The sequence below is a fragment of the Ixodes scapularis genome, unplaced genomic scaffold (genome assembly GCF_016920785.2).
Source record: "Ixodes scapularis isolate PalLabHiFi unplaced genomic scaffold, ASM1692078v2 PGA_scaffold3__209_contigs__length_174095766, whole genome shotgun sequence".
Classification (NCBI taxonomy): domain Eukaryota; kingdom Metazoa; phylum Arthropoda; class Arachnida; order Ixodida; family Ixodidae; genus Ixodes; species Ixodes scapularis.
Window position 1 is genome coordinate 64,465,004 of NW_024609868.1, and position 11,419 is coordinate 64,476,422.

Here is an 11,419-nt window from a genome sequence, read left to right on the forward strand (position 1 = left end):
GTTTTTTTTTTTTTTTTTTGATCTCATTGATTTACAATGTGGTGCCGTCACGGCGAACCCTACTATATGGCTCTGGCCGTATGCTGCATCTGTGCCGGCGTGAAAAAGTGTAAACTGCGTCGTCTTTTTCTATTAGATAAAGCCATGGACGTTGACGAAGTATTTTTATACCCCTGTCAGACGGGCACGTTAAATGACATTTAGGCAAAATGACATTACAGCTCGGCAAATCCGCGTGTTTCATACGCCACGCTGCGCGTGCATGCGCCACGTGCAGAACCAGGATCACGAGCTGATTCGCCGAGCGGTGAATGACATTCGATCAAAATGACATTTACTTTCCCGTCTGACATGGGTATTATTCAAATTGACTCCAGTTTTTTTTTTCTTTATTTGAAGGGTTAGAAAACATCTTCTCACTCACTTAGGCATGCTTGAAGAAGTCTGTCAGGGACTGTGCGGTCAGTGCGGTTTTCTGGAAACAGGGGCATGTGAGCGCGCTTCTATAAATTGTAGTTTTGGTGATCGATAGTTAGGTGTGTGCGAATAATAGCTCGATTTGAATAGCGCAGTGTCATCCCTAGTTTTAACACTGCTAAGAAAAGCACTTGTCGTGGCTTTCCTTTCTACTGAGAAGGTTGTGAAGGACGCACTTGCAACCGAGTACGACCGAGTGAGACAAGACCGGTTTTTATGCCTCTTACGATGGCGCGGGACCAGATGCGCTGCTGCGGGGCAGGAGGGCTATGTTGCGCTTTTTGCACTCCCAGGAGACTAGGGAGAGGGAAGTGACATCAACGACAAGGCAAATGCAGATTGGATGTTGACAGAAGAAAACGAAATCAACACCCAATCTGCGTTTGCTGTGTCGTTGACGTCACTTCCCTCTCCCTAGTCTCCTGGGAGTGCAAAAAGCGCAACATAGCCCCCCAGGTCCTAATCCGTCGCAAGAGGCTTAAAAAACGGTCTCGTCTCAGCCGGTCCTACTCGGTTCCGAGTGTGTGAACGAGCCTTTATTCAATTCGAGCCGGTATTCGCACGCCCTCGATAATATTTTGAGTACATCTGTTTTCAGCTTGCTCGTTCAACCTCTAATTATCTTCTCCATTCCCCTACTAAGCTTCTTGAACAGCGCTACGTAACTGGCACAAGGCAATCCACCTTTTCTGAAATCATAGTACCAGCGTTTTTGATGTAAAAACGCATGTTCAGGTTCTATAGATTCACAAGCTACAGTGAGAGGCGTTCAAGCCAGAGGTTCGTGCCACCGTCCGTGATGAGCACAGGCGTTTTCTGCCCACACATCTTGAACCAGCGATTTTCTAAAAAGGAGAATTGTGAGAAAGCCAATTTGGTTCATTCTTGAGCTCAGTCTTTTAAAGGGGTACGGAAACAAAATGACGTGACCCCGAACTTTCCAGCTCTCACTTCAAAGTCGGCCGGTGAGAAGAGCCATGCATATCGCGCTAGTGACGTCAAGAGTTCCTCCTGCACGGGCAAGGACATCCGGCCACCAGGGTTTCTCCTGGGTGCCACCAACGGCTCAAGACTTCGGTCCACCACCCGGAGCGAGTCCTCAGTAGACTCGGACATCATCTAGGGGTCCTTCATCGATGCCTACAGTAACGTGACTCTCAAGTTCATCATGATGTTGCGGCGGGCGTCCACATTCTGCCGCCACGCTCGGTTCGTCGTCAAGATAGACGACGACACGTAGCTGAACGCAGATTTGTGCCCGTAACTTAAAAAATGTAATGGATTACAATTACAAATTACCGAGCCTCAACGATTACCAAATTAATGGTAATCGTTACAAGTAATTTCTAACGATTACCGTTACAAATTACTTTCGTTGACGAGTAAGGGATTACTTTGCTCGTTATGTTACAGATTACTTTCACAATACTTTTCTCGTACAGTTATCAAGAAAACATTTTGATGTTTTCAAAAATGTTCTGCAACACCACTTTTCATTTCTCATACGCCCGCATTATGGAAGTCCTTGTTCAAATAAAATATTGTATTTAAGAGAAAGAATGTAGTTGCACTTCGTTCACCTGTAAGCTGACAAGGCAGCGAAAGATGCGAGCACACCCGCCATCCCGGTATATATCTTACGGCGACCGAAAACTATCCCTGGAATTCTGCAGACAAAGCTACCGGTGCGCATGCTATATTATGCAAAAGTGAGAGAGATCGGTAGCCGAGTGGGCTAGCGCACATAATAAAGAAAAAAAATGGGCTAGCGCACACCAGCTCGGAGCACGTGGAGCGAAAGCTCGCTCTGCAGAACCCCAGGGATCATGGGTTCAATCCCCACCCTTGCCCGTTTCGATCTGGATGAGCATCGTACCGGTGTGTGGTTATGTATCACTACTGCGTGGTGCACGTTAAAGACCCCAAGCTAGCGGTTTGTGATGCACTGGCTAAATTTCTCGTCTACAGCTGGAGACAAGCCGCCCGTTGAGGCAGTTCTAGGCTGTATACACCTACAGACATACCAACTTTTTTAACGCAAAAGTGTGTACACACTTTTTGTGCGTACGTACTTTTGTGTGCACACACTTGTGGTTACACGCGATATTATTATTATTTTTTTGTGTGTTTTATAGTTCTATCTTTTGCATTGTGGAATCATGATAACTGTCTTTTGAATTTTTTTATGGGCGTCATCATACAAGTCCTCTGCAGGCTTTGATATGCCCGTATCTAGTACAATTGAATTCCAATTTGTGTGAAATTATTATTATTATTAATATTATAACTAATAATAATAATTATAATAATCTTTACTGCACAAATATAAACACAATACATACATATGCGGGTCCGTCAAAAGCCAATAGCGGCTTGTGGGACTGAACCCGGCAGCGGTGTAATAAAACATCAAACCAGTCATTGAAGGATATCACGCAAAACAACAATGTAAAATAAAGAAGAAAAAAAAACACACACACAGCAGTCAGGATACAGATACAAACTCCCGCAAAATACTCATTTAAATATAAAGCACATACACAACTGAACCAATAACCCAAATAACCACCAGACCGCAGACAGAAACCCTGTCAATAACTAGAGGCAGGCACGTGTTACGATTATTGCTCTTTCATATTGGAGGCAAAGGCCAAAAGGGAAACCAAGCTTAAAGTCAGCATCGGGGACTATCTGCAGATTATTCAAGATTAGTGTCAAATTAATGATATAAAGCCGAAGGGGACTAACACTGCATGTAAACTGGAAAACGAGAACGTAAGTACAACTTTAGCATATTGATCCTAAAGTGTTTTTTTTTTTTAATTGGCGCTTTGTGGTTATACCAAAAAAACGTGTCCGGTAAGCCGTTAAAGAGTTCGGGCACATAAAATGAGCGCAGTCGTTTTTCATATTTTGTATAAACACGTGGGATTATGAAACGTTCACCGTCTCTCAAGACACGTTCCACTACACGAGGCGTTTTAAAAGAACTTGCTTACTAATTACACATCCTTTAAATAGAGCTAGGAAACGCGGCAGGCACAGGGATGCAAATAATTCATTACTCGGCATAGAAATAGACGTGTACGCTACACCCCTCAAAATACTCTTTAGTTTATTTTGCCACAGCACCGAACAGTTTGCATAAATAGTAATACCGTACCGTAGCAACCCGTAGGCTAAAGCATTGACTATCATCTTTCGAACAGAAAATGGAAAAAAGGTTTTTTGTAGAATACAACATACATGATACACTTCGCAGTCGCTTGGCAGCATAGCTTAGATGAGAATTCCACGACAGATCACTGTCGAAGAAGATTCCTAAATACTTGTTGGAAGGAACAAATCGAATAGGTGCACATAAGCAGCGCGTACATTTCGATGAGTGCAACACAAAGAGAATGTCTGGTCATTTGCGTTTCAGGGGACTCCTGAAACACATTAGTTTTGTTTTATTAATTTTAATACAATTTGCCTCAAACTAGTCTATTACCCGGGTAGCATTGGTTTGCAGTAAAGAAATCGCGCTGCATAAATTGATATGTCGAGAAACTAACAAAGTGTCATCGGCATAATTATAAATATCGCAACCGGAAACAGCTTTGGCTAAGTCATTTACGTAAAGATTAAACAAGAGTGGCGATAAAACAGACCCTTGAGGCACTCCAGCTTTCAAATTTATGCTGACACTGCTGGGTTTGCCAACTGAAACGTGCTGCGTCCGATTCGCTTAGAAATCTTCAAGAATACAAAAAAAAAGGGCCCCCGGAAAGCGTAATCGTAAATTTTTTTTCTTAAGTACTTTATGACTAATAGAATCAAATGCCTTTGAAACGTCTAGAAAGAGTGCGCAGGCATGTTTGTTGTTGTCAAAAGTTCCATTTAAAGTGTCAACGAATTCCTCAAGAACCGAGTCGGTACTACGCCCAGAGATAAAGCCGTGCTGGGACGGTGATAACATATCAAACTTTTCAAGAAACATGGTCATTGTTTTCAGTACATGCTTTTCGAATACTAGGGCTAAACACGGCAAAATAGATATCGGTCTGTAGCTTTCAACACTGTCACGCTTACCTCCTTTGTAAATGGGTCTAACAATCGCACTTTTCAAACCAATAGGGATTACTCCACTGTTTATAATTCCGTTCAATACGTAAAGCAGGATGTTACTTAGTGCATCAAGATTGCGCCGTAAGTCGGCAAGGCGAATGTTATCTGCCCCGGGTGCTTTGCCGGGCTTAAAACTAAATAAAAGCGTATGTGAATCTTCTGCCGTAATGTTTGGTAGAAAGGCGGATGCTGAGCAGGAGCGTTGAAGATTAGAGGGCATGACATCTTCATCATGCAGCACACCCGAATCCGTCGCGAAAAAGCGATTAAATCTTTCCGCAACATGTGACATGTCATTTCCAAAATGTTTCTTAATTGTATCGTCAATAGACGATCTAGTAGAACATCCCTTGACTTCATTTACAAGAGCCCACGTCTTCAAAACATCAAATCGTGATTGAAAAAACTTATCATGAAAATGGTGTCGCTTTCTTGAGCGAATGAGTGCATTTACACGGTTCCTCTGTGCCTGAAATTGCAGTTTTAATTCCTTGTTCTGTGGAGAGCGACGACATCGTGCCCATAAAATATCCTTTTCTTTTATAGCAGAAAGAACGTCTGAAGTTAACCACGGTCGATTTGGCCTGCGTTTTTTAACTGTAACAGTTTTCCTGCTCATGGCTCTGAAGCTTGAAAATATTTCAACCAGCTTTAAGTAGGCATCGTGATAGTTATAATTTTCAATGACCCGATTCCAGTCATATCTAGAAATTAATCTATCAAAATTACTTGCATTGATTATAGATATTTGGTTTTGTCGTTCTAATGGTTCAGAAATAAACTCGGCGTATATTCGACATGCCACAATAATAATAATAATAATAATAATGCATTTATTTTCCATCAATGGTACATCAATGGAGGAGACCATGGAAAAAAGCTGTGTCGAGACAGCTTGACGAGCCCACCGGCCCCCTTATTGTCAATGAAATACAACTTGGTGGTGCAAAAAAATGGTACAAGAGCAAACATGGAGAAATTATACAATTGTAATAAAAGCACTGTCTGAAAGCAAAAATAGTGGTTTTATTATGGTTTCAGATCTAAAAACACACCGCAAAGTGTGCGGTGTGCATAACATGCACACCGCAAGCTTTGTCTGCAGGATTCCAGAGATTCCGGTCGCCGTAAGCTAGCGGAATGTCGGCTGTGTTTGCACCCGCTACCCCGTCACTACAAACGTATACCTCCACTATATCACGTGGACAAAGCCTGTTTTTCGCATATTTGTATATGCCTTGCACATTTTTCTAGTAACCATTCATACGAAAAATCGTTTTTTCCCCCCGGTAATTCTCCTCTTCACAGTTTTTTTTCTATTTTGTTGAACTTGTTGTCTTTATGCTGCTGAATTGCCTGCTCATATTTCTCCAGTTTCTGTATTACGCTCATATTTAGAAAAAAGTAACGCGTAATAAAGTAATGCGCTACGAATATTTAGTCACGAAATTACATTACAAATTACTGCCGCAAAGATGTAGAGTGGCAATTACAAAATTACTTGTAAGAGTAACGGATTACAAGTATTGCGTTACTTGTAACGGACTATTTCCCAAGTCTGCCTGAACGCTGCCAACATCTTCGCGACGATGGCTCCGCACCCACCGGATGCCATATATGGCCGGCTCTTCGAGGGCAGCAATCCTATCAGAGACCTGGCTGACAAGTATCACGTAAGCCTCAAAGATTACCCTGCGTCCTCGTATTCGAACTACGTGGCGGGTTCCAGCTACGTGCCGGGCGGACACGTCGTATAGAGACGCTTTCCAGAGCGACGGGCCAAGTGAAGCTTTTCCCCATCGAGGACGTTTACATTACCAGCTCCCGCGCCGAGAGCGCCGGGGTCCGTCGTGTGGGCCTCTATAGGTTCCACTCGCAGAGTGGGGTCTCTCTGCTACACGCCGCCGCGGGAGATGTACGTACACCTTCAGGGACCAACTGCAGCGCCTGGAATTCGTATGATACCGGCTCCTATTCGACTTTGCGTGCTACCGTATATGCTATAGGACGTCGCTCCCGACTTGATTTATGCTGCCGGTGTCTGTGTTCTGTCAGTAGTGAACAGGACAAGAGTCACGGAGCTAAGTGGATCTGAAGGCGTTCCCCCGCCCATAGAATACTTATATTTTTTTAAAGAAATACAACCTCTTCGCAACGTGTCTTTATTGCATTTTAAATGAGAAATTCGTTCTAGAAATTTAGACAGCGGGAAGTTCGTATGCCCCGAGGGGCGAGTGATGTTTTCGCTGCTGCCTACCATGTTAGGATCAGCACGCAAACATGCACCACGAGGTTATTATTTTTGGGGTTTTGCTGTCGGAAATCTCAATCAATGTTGCTGTTGTCAAAGTTGTCATCCATAGATGACAATTTTTTTTCAGTACAGTACGGCCGCTGACGTGCATCATACAGTAGTGGTATATCAACGCACAGCGACGCGGTATACTCGTCCAGATTTTGGGCTTGGTCCAGCAACGGGCCGGGCGCTTTACACAGTGACGGGCTATGTGAAGTTAAGGATCGGGCCCAAAAGCGCTGGCCCTCCGGCGGAAGCTTTCGCTCCATGGCATTCCGGTTCGTGCCTCATACGTGCAAGGCATGTGCTTCAGCATGCGCGTGAAGGCTGGTTTACACATACGTCGCAGCGCTAAATCAGCACAAGGAAGAGCGCTGACGCAGCCCTGACTAATTGGGCGTAACTTAGCACTGATCCAGCGCTTCACCCACCGAGTTCAAGATGGCGGCGTCTGCGCGCCATTGCCAACGACGGGCAGCGTTAACGACGCACTTACTACAGAGGCTGGAATACTGAAGTGCTGTCCAAACAGAGGCGTATTTGACTTGTATGTGAACCGGGACTCGAATAGATTCCCGTTTCCGGTTCTGACTTCACCACTTCGTTTTTTAATTGTTCAATATTTTTAACTTTTCCGGGTGCCCGTATTGTGACGAAAGCGCCCGCATAAAGGAAGCGGCCAATCTCGGAGCGCACTTCCTTCCCGTCGGTGATCTCGTACTCTTCGCGTGCTTAAAGAGCACTGACACATCAAAATCATTTTTTTTATTATTCCAAACGATTGAAAACGATGCCGGGACATTACCCACAAAATTCGAAACTTGGGAATCCAGTATTTGTCAAGCAAAAAAAAAAAAAAATTAATTTCCAAATGCCGAATTTGAAGTTCCCTCGCGATCCGCGCCGGTGCGTTGACGTCAAATATTGCGGAGTCCTGGGGGTCTACTTTCCTTCATGACTCCGTGCTCCAAACCGCTTTTGCCACCGTGACCCGAAGCGAGGAGGTGAAGAGCGGGAGATAAGGGCGCTAGCGGACCGGGAGAAAAACCGGTTTTATTCCGTGCGAGCGGTGCCGCCTCCCCCACAGTAAAAGTGTTTACACCTTTAAAGGTTGTGGGATTTGCGGCCCATCATCGGGCAAAAGAACCTGTGCTCCGCGCCCGGCGCGCAACGTGCGCGCGAGCCACGCTGGAGTCTCGGGGGGCTCGGCAGTCGGTTGACTGCCACCAGAAAGTAAAGGTGTGTTTTTTCGGAGATCTGCCTCGTTGGTCCTTCTTGCGGGTGAGCAGTAGCACCGAACCCTACATTATTTGGCGCTCCACGCGAGGCCTACTGCTCGCCCGCGGGTTGGACCGCAGGCTTTTAGCCCGTTTTAGGCGTGTTCGCCCGGTTTTCTCGCTTTCGCCATCCCCGATAGGCCTACGTGGTCGTTCGACTAGGCTTCGGCCACCGGACGCCATCTTTGCCATCGGGGCTTGGCCGTTGTGAATAGTGTGCATATTGTAGTATATTGCGTGTTTTTCCGTTCTTCTGTGTTTTGTTTTGTTCTGTTTGCCTGTTTTCTGCGGTTGCTACTGCGATGTAGACCCGCCATAGAGCCGCCGCAGACCAAGGCGAGACCGGAAAAGGGCCTGACCCGACGTCCATGGACCTGATGGCTCGGGTGGCCAACCTGTGCGACACCGTCGCGCAACGCCTGGTCCTGGCTGACCACGGACACCAAGGGCAAGGGCCACGACCCCAAGTGCCGGTTCCGTTGTACACGGGCTACGACGACCGGAAGTCCGTGGCCGACTTCCTGGCCGAGCTGGCGGCCTATAAGCTCGCCACGGGAGCCTCGGACGAGTACGTCCTTGCGCGGGTGCTGCCCGTGGCGTTCCAGGCTAGCGCCGCCCGCTGGTGGCGCATCGTGGCCCCCTTCCTCACCTGGGAAGACTTTCGGCGGAAGTTTCAAGATGAGTTTCTTCCACCTGGGTACCAGTCTCGAGTCCAGCGAGAACTGGAGCGCCGGACCCAGCACCCGGACGAGACCCTCGTCGAATATGTACGGGTGATGCAGGAGCTCTATGAAAGAGCCTGCCCAACGACGTCGGAGTCGGACAGGGTTGCTCGGGTGATGCAGCAGAGCCACCCAAGATTCCGGCCCTACCTGCATGGCCGCACGTATTCCACCCTGGAGCAACTGGCCCGGGACGCTCACGGCATACAAGAGATGCTCCTGGCCGAGCTGCAGTATCGGCCCCGCCACCGCCTGAAGAAGCTCTTGAGCCGTCCTGTGCCTGGCGAGCTCCCGGGCCCAGAAGAGGTCCGACTCAGCGCCAAACCCTGGATGGCGCGGTCTGTCCCCCCCGTGCGCTGGACTCCTACGCCTTCGGGCAATGGGAGCGCGGGAGACCACTCGATGGTTCGGACCCCCGGCTACGTGCCCGGCCGGCTGGATCGAGACTACGGCAGGGTGAAAGCCGTTTAAGGTCCTTCCCCCGCAATGCCAACCGGGGCGCCGATCGCTGGTCCAACGAGGGACACCAAGAAGGGCCGCAACGACAAGCGCAGGCAAGCCAGACGCACGGCCCTGACCGGCGCAACTCGGTGCGGTGCTTCGGCTGCGGTCGCCATGGCCACTTCCGGCGTGACTGCCCCGACCTACTGCGCAACAGCAATGCAGCCTCAAGAAACGAGTACGGCCTACGGCCGGTGGCGTTGACCCCTGAACGCCTGCCGGCCGCGATGACCATGGACAACTCGGCAAAACTTCCATCGGTATGTCGAATTCAGCCTGACCTTGAGCTAATTGAGCCTCGTATGACAGTTACAGTGCTCGGAATAGCTGTGGCAGCGCTGATTGATACAGGTGCGAGTCTGTCGCTTATTGGGGACTACCTGATTGAACGGTGCAAAGAGCAGTAGCACCGAACCCTACATTATTTAGTTTGTGGGCTTTGCGGCCCGTCACCGCGCAAAAGAACTCGCGCTCCGCGCCCGGCCAGCAACGTGCGCGCGAGCCACGGTCGAGTCTCGGGGCTCGGCAGTCGGTTGACTGCCACCTGAAAGTAAAGGTGTGTTTTTTCGGAGATCTGCCTCGTTGGTCCTTCTTGCGGGTGAGCAGTAGCACCGAACCCTACATTATTTGGCGCCCAACGTGGGGCGCCAAATAATGTAGGGTTCGGTGCTACTGCTCACCCGCAAGAAGGACCAACGAGGCAGATCTCCGAAAAAACACACCTTTACTTTCAGGTGGCAGTCAACCGACTGCCGAGCCCCGAGACTCGACCGTGGCTCGCGCGCACGTTGCTGGCCGGGCGCGGAGCGCGAGTTCTTTTGCGCGGTGACGGGCCGCAAAGCCCACAAACTAAATAATGTAGGGTTCGGTGCTACTGCTCTTTGCACCGTTCAATCAGGTAGTCCCCAATAAGCGACAGACTGCCACGGCCACGGCCCCGGGGGTACCCACTCGTCCCCAAGCGGCGGGTCCACACCACGGGTCTCTGCTGATTGTGTGCGGCCTCAACTTTAACAAGATGAACGCCGAGAAGCTCTTTAACCTGCTCTGCCTGTACGGCAACGTCGTCAAGATCACTAAAGAACAACAACGGCTGTGTCATGATGCAGATCAGGACTTCATGGGCAACTGCAACAACCGCATCACCAATTCGGAGGCGACCGCATCCAGCCGCCTGCATCGTGACAACCCCCTCCTCCTCTACCACCAACAACCAGAGAGAACAGCCACGGAGCCAGATGACAGAGAAGGGGGGAGGGGGGGGGAAAGTTTGTGGGATTTGCGGCCCATCATCGGGCAAAAGAACCTGTGCTCCGCGCCCGGCGCGCAACGTGCGCGCGAGCCACGCTGGAGTCTCGGGGGGCTCGGCAGTCGGTTGACTGCCACCAGAAAGTAAAGGTGTGTTTTTTCGGAGATCTGCCTCGTTGGTCCTTCTTGCGGGTGAGCAGTAGCACCGAACCCTACAAGGTGTAAAAGGGGTGTTTTAGCAATTTACACCCTCAGCTACACCCTTTGAACACCCTAAAATGTAGGAATACACCCTCATAATTTTACTGAAAGGGGTGCTGTTTCGTGTTACACTCTACATTTAGTGAAGTTGGTGAGAAGGGTGAAGAAGAGGGTGCTAAATAAATAATATAAAATGGTTTTGGAAAGCTTATATATGGCTCTGTCCATAATGTAAAGGTGGGATTTCTGCTTGAAAGGCAACAGTTGTTAGCAGTCTAGTTTTTTTATAATGTCAGTTGTAATTCATGCAAATAGCTGATAATAAAGTGCCTCTTTTGCATAAAATTTTTGTTTGCAAACAAAATTTTATATATGAGTTCATATTTAATTTTCTTACGAATCACTCTTTGCTCATCAATTGGAAACTAGGGTGAAATGCTCAATACTAGCATTTTTTACAAATATTTAATAATGGAAGTGTACAGTAAGAAAATCAGTCTCGAGTTTATATCTGATAACATTAAATCAAAATATAGTGAAAATGTTTGACAAATATTTATGACATGCTGCTAGAACCCGTCACATGA

The 11,419-nt window shown here is 47.8% G+C and overlaps 1 pseudogene; it reads left to right on the top strand.

Annotated features, from left to right (window-relative positions):
* The first annotated feature begins 36 nt into the window (after positions 1–36).
* On the top strand, positions 37–6,612 carry LOC115321234 (annotated as a pseudogene).
* The last annotated feature ends 4,807 nt before the right edge of the window (positions 6,613–11,419 follow it).